Here is a 5,006-nt window from a genome sequence, read left to right as displayed (position 1 = left end):
GAGAGAGCTTGCGAGATTGAGCGACCCCAACTGGAAGAGAGAGGTTACGGGTTGGCATTGGTTTTGAAAGCAAGCAACGAGAGAGAGACAGAGAGAGAGAGAGAGAGATGTGTGAGAAGACACAGTGTGTTTAGCTACATGCGGTGAGTCAGCACGGACATCAGCCTTGAGCACGGCAATTAGCCATCCCGACGCATCGATTTCAACACCGATTTGTGGCTATTCGACTAGCGCGCTTTTGCCCAGCGATGAAAGCCGACATCAAGCATTCTCTTGGCACAGCATCAGTGCTTCCTCCCGTCGGTGGAAGACGGCTCTGACAGCCATCCCCGGATCTCCAACTTTGACCGTTTTTTTTCAGTTTTTGGCTTCGACGGCACATACCGACATTTTCGGCTCCGATGGCCCATTCCGAAGCGGGTTTTCCCATGAGCGCATACAGCTCTTTGCAGGTTTTTCCGATCAACGTGTTTACCGATCAATAAGGTAGTAGTTGCTAGTTTTCCAACGGTTTTGCTCACGGGCTACATTGCAGCTTGTGTGGAGCACTAAAGAGCAGCTTTTGCACGGTCTTGTGCAGTTTCAGGCTTTGTATGCTTATGTGGATACAACTTGAGCTAGGTGTAGCTTGCAAGTAGCAGATTGACAGGTTTGTAGCCATTTTTAGATAGGTACACGTCCATAGAACTACTTGATCAGGAGTGAACCAGTTTTCCAGGCTTTTGGTATTGCATGTAGACCATTTGTGGATCTGTTTACTGAGACACTGTGTGTCTGTTCTTTATGCAATTTGGTGATACTTTTTTGAGTTTTGCTCAGTTTCCAGGGGAAACTCTACCGGATTTTTCTTAAGATTTCTCTCTATGGTTTATGTGTATCTACAATTTGCTCTCTAATGTTTTAGTGGTTGAACTAGACTTCCACTTTGATAGTGATCGAGTGTTTACTCTCAGTTTTGACAGATTTTGACAAGTTTTGTCATTTTGGACACAGTTTGGTGTTCTTGTACCCACTCTCGCAGGAGTGAGGATTACGTATGCTTGTGTGGCTACAGACTTTGCTAGTCACAGGTTTCACAATTTTTTTGCAATTTTTTTGCAGGCAGTTTCGTGGTGGGTTGTGTCTTGAGCTAGTTTGCTCTCTACTTGCGTATATGGTTATGCACTTTATGCTCGGTTGAGCAGTTTGTCCCAGTTTATGCTTGCAGAGTTTGTAGATTGTGGAGTTGGTTTTATGTATATGTGAGCATCAGTTTTGATGCGATTGATCATGCTTTTGTGTAGTGGTTGAGTTACCTCCCAGTTTGTTGCCAATTTTTGGCATGGTTTATGGTGGAGATTGTACGTGAGGTTTTGCTCAGTATACAAGGGAGATTTTACCAAATATTTCCCATATTTCTTGCCATACTTTGGTTCTTAGCCCTTCACTTATGGTTGCAGATATGTGTGACAGTGTAGAGTCCAGTACGGTGACTTTTGAGAGACGGTGGTCTCGTTCTTGTCGATACTTGCGTTGTTGGCATTGTGGTCACACATGGCACCTTAGACGCCATTTTTTCAGACGTATGAGACGACAACAGAGATGTATGCGAGATGCAAATACGGCTTTGACACGTGCTAGAAAGGCAATTCTAGTGTTAGTCTATGCGAGTGACGGTGATGTGATGCTTGCCTCGAGTGTATCGCTTGCAGATTTATCTATGGATAGCACACTTTCTCCACAGTGGTTACTAGATAGCGATGCTGCTTTCCACATCACACCATGTCGTTAATGGTTCAACACATTTTCTAGTGGGAGACTTGGATGTGTGCACTTGGCCAATGGCTCGGCATTTGACATAGAGGGTGCAGAAGACGTTTGTTTGTCTTTTCCCAGTGGTACATCATACACGCTACAGCATGTGCGCTATGTTCCTCGCTTGAGACAGAGCTTGATCTCAGTGAGACAATTAGCAGATTTTGGTTGTCAGGTACTGCTTAGAGAGAAATCTTTTCAGATGCATTGCAGCTCATAGTGATTGCCAGAGGAGCCCGCAACGGCCTGGTATATCATATGCATGTGTCTGAGGTTTGAGACGGCGTAGTCTTGATTTTTTTCTTGGCATGCTTTGAGTGAGAGACGAGACATTTCTCTCTCGCAGATGAGCTTCACCATGCTCATGAGACAGAGCATTTAGTTGTGCAAGACATGCAAGTAGAATCTGTAGAGACAGAGTAGAGCGGCAGTGCTCTAGTGAGACACAGCAGGTGTTGTTAGACTTTGTACAGGCAGAGGTAGAGCAGATCTACTCCCTAGAGACACAAACAAAGCTGATAGATATGGATTTTTTTTACATGCTCATGTTAGAGGCTGATGAGCTAGTGCCAAGACGCACAGTTTTGCCTATGGATGAGAGGGACGTAGCTTCCTTAGTGTCAGTGTTGACACATCCATACATAATGGGTAGTCATGATGATGCAGTGATTGCAGATAGTGCAAGGGAGGCGAGCACATCCAGGTGTGCAAAGATTTCGTCAATGTTCGGATGTCTCATATTTGACTTGTTAGTGTCGAGGCCCGATCTAGCAGCTGCAGTGGGAGCATTTGCAGTACGGATAGTCAGTCGTACGATGACTGACACTAGCATGATGCTTTGTGGAGCTTTGTAGACCATAGAGAGTAGTTTGCGAGATTTACATACAGGCTCTAGCATGGGTACGCACACTCGCCTACCACTAGAGCCGATACAACTGCATGTAGACCGACGGAGTGAGCCAGTGGACGTAGGTCGAGAGAGTCTCTCACTTGTCTTCTTCTACATACTAGTAGTTTAGCTAGTAGGTCTCACTTATCGACGCATCGCCTTTAAAGTGGGAGATTGTTGGGGTAAAGGCACTACGCCTTATGCATGGGCCGAACGTCTAGTGTTCGGCAACCCGTCCATGTGTACATATCCTTATTCTTCATATAGAAAGAATAAGGAGCACCTCTCTCTCACTTCTTCGAGAGGTTGCTCCACCCACATCGTCTCTTGCTTCTCCCCTTCCCAGCACGCACACATCCGTGCACACGCACACTCACAAGAAATACTTCAAACTCGGCACCATATAAATAGTATCTCCACTTTCGTGAAGCGTGAACTATGGCATAGAGCTCCCTCTCATAGAACATAATAATTCTATTGAGCTCTATCTAACTTTTTACTTTCAAAGGCTATAGGTCTTCCCTCCTGGAGAAGTACCACACCAATTGCTTCATCACTAGCATCAGTTTCGGCCACAAACGGCTTAAGTGGGTGAACAATTGCTACCTTGAGCTATTCAAAACTACGTTGTTGGGCTTCTTCCCAAGAAAAGGTCTTACCTTTTGCTTTAAGTTGATCCGTCATAAAAACATCAATTTTGTCATAATCATGGATATATTGTCAATAAAATCCAGCCATGCCTAAGAAGATTTGAAGCTCCTCAACCGAGTTGGGATGTGACCATCGAAGAATGGCAGCGACCTTGTCAATGTCCATCTTGAGGACAGAATAAGAGATCACATGACCGACGTAATGTATCTCCATTTTAAAGAAACCACACTTGCTTGGCTTAGCATACATGGCGTGAGTTGGAGACAAGCAGTAATACAAAAAGACTTCATCTATTAAATCTGCTTTCTATAAAATAGAAAGCTCGACTGTACATATAAAAGGTGCAAATGGTAAATTTTTCTCACCAAGCAAAAGCACATGTTTAACGATTGGCCATATAGGATAAGGAGTTGTGTTCATAACTAGTGTTTCCTCCATGCAACCACTCCAGTCCTAAAACTACATCAGCACAGTCCATGTTCATAAACTTGAAAGTCAAGGGTCATCATATGATCTTGAACAATAAGCTCAACCCCTTGAACTACCATGTCCCATACTTCTTTATCATTTCTAGACATCTGTTATACCACATACTTGTAGGAGCAAGGAATCTGTGTAAGCTTCAATTTGATGACTAGCTTATAGTTCAGGAAGTTATGAGTTGCACCATCATCCACTAAAATACAAACGCGTTGTCCGTTAATAGTGCCATGCATGCGAATCAACTCATGGGGGCCAAAGGTTGGGCTGCCACATTGAAGAAGGTACACAACACTTGTGCTTTTCTTCCATGTGAAAAACCTCTACAACACAATATTTAGGAGATGAATCTAAGGAGATGTTGCACCGTGTGCATGGCTTTTTCTTTGCCTTGCAAAAGAGGACAATCCTTCTTGTTACGCTGGTTCGAAAGACGTCTGAAACAAAAATTGTGTTTCTCTGCACGCTCAAAATCGTCAGTGTTGAGAGACCCACGTGGAGTATCTCGTGATTGCTTAGGCTTCTTAGCCTCTTGTGGGCGTAGAGAGGTAGATTGTCTTTTGTTCCTCTTGGAACGTGGAGTATTTGGTGATTGCTTAGGCTTCTTATCCTCTTGTGGGCGCGGAGAGGTAGATTGTCTCTTGTTTCTCTTGGAACGTGTGGGAGATCTACCTTGCCATTGGCTCTTAGCCGAATTGCTCTTATTTTTTGTGGAGGCTTTTGTTCACTTGTGAAGCTTCTTCCTTGAAGATTTTTTTTTTTTTGGAAGAAAACTTGTCTTTCTCTAAGGAGTGAAAAGGAAGGGTGAAACTACTTCCTTGAAGTTTGCAACTTTCCTTTCCTTCAAGCTTTCTTTTTCAACTCAAGTATGCTATCTTTCCTTGTTGTATACATTAAGGCTCAATAGCTCGGATGGTAGGGTGTTGGCCTCTTACCCTCATGGGGTGGCTTCAACCCTCCTTTATGCAAAGGTTTAGAGGGCCTTCCTACGCGTGCAGCCAACGGCCTCAATGGAGCCTCAGTGCCGTAGAGTTGCCAATCGAGTTTTCCTTGGTCGCCCGCTGTGGAGGGTGTCCGTGGGGCAGTTGCAATTGCTGTTCATTGTTTGTCCTCTAGTGCTATGCATAGAACCCTGTTCTTGCCTTCTTTTCTGCTGCGTTGTCGAGGGCCTCGTCTTCCCCGCCTGCTGCTT

General features: G+C 44.5%; 1 pseudogene; it reads left to right on the top strand.

The window, feature by feature from the left end:
- The first annotated feature begins 1,429 nt into the window (after window positions 1-1,429).
- On the top strand, window positions 1,430-2,014 carry LOC147437440 (uncharacterized; annotated as a pseudogene).
- Window positions 2,015-5,006: the final 2,992 nt, after the last annotated feature.

Source organism: Adiantum capillus-veneris, chromosome 17 (assembly GCF_014529385.1).
Source record: "Adiantum capillus-veneris isolate H3 chromosome 17, ASM1452938v2, whole genome shotgun sequence".
Classification (NCBI taxonomy): domain Eukaryota; kingdom Viridiplantae; phylum Streptophyta; class Polypodiopsida; order Polypodiales; family Pteridaceae; genus Adiantum; species Adiantum capillus-veneris.
The sequence above is the reverse complement of the archived record's forward strand: the minus strand, read 5'-3'. Positions and strand labels throughout refer to the sequence as shown.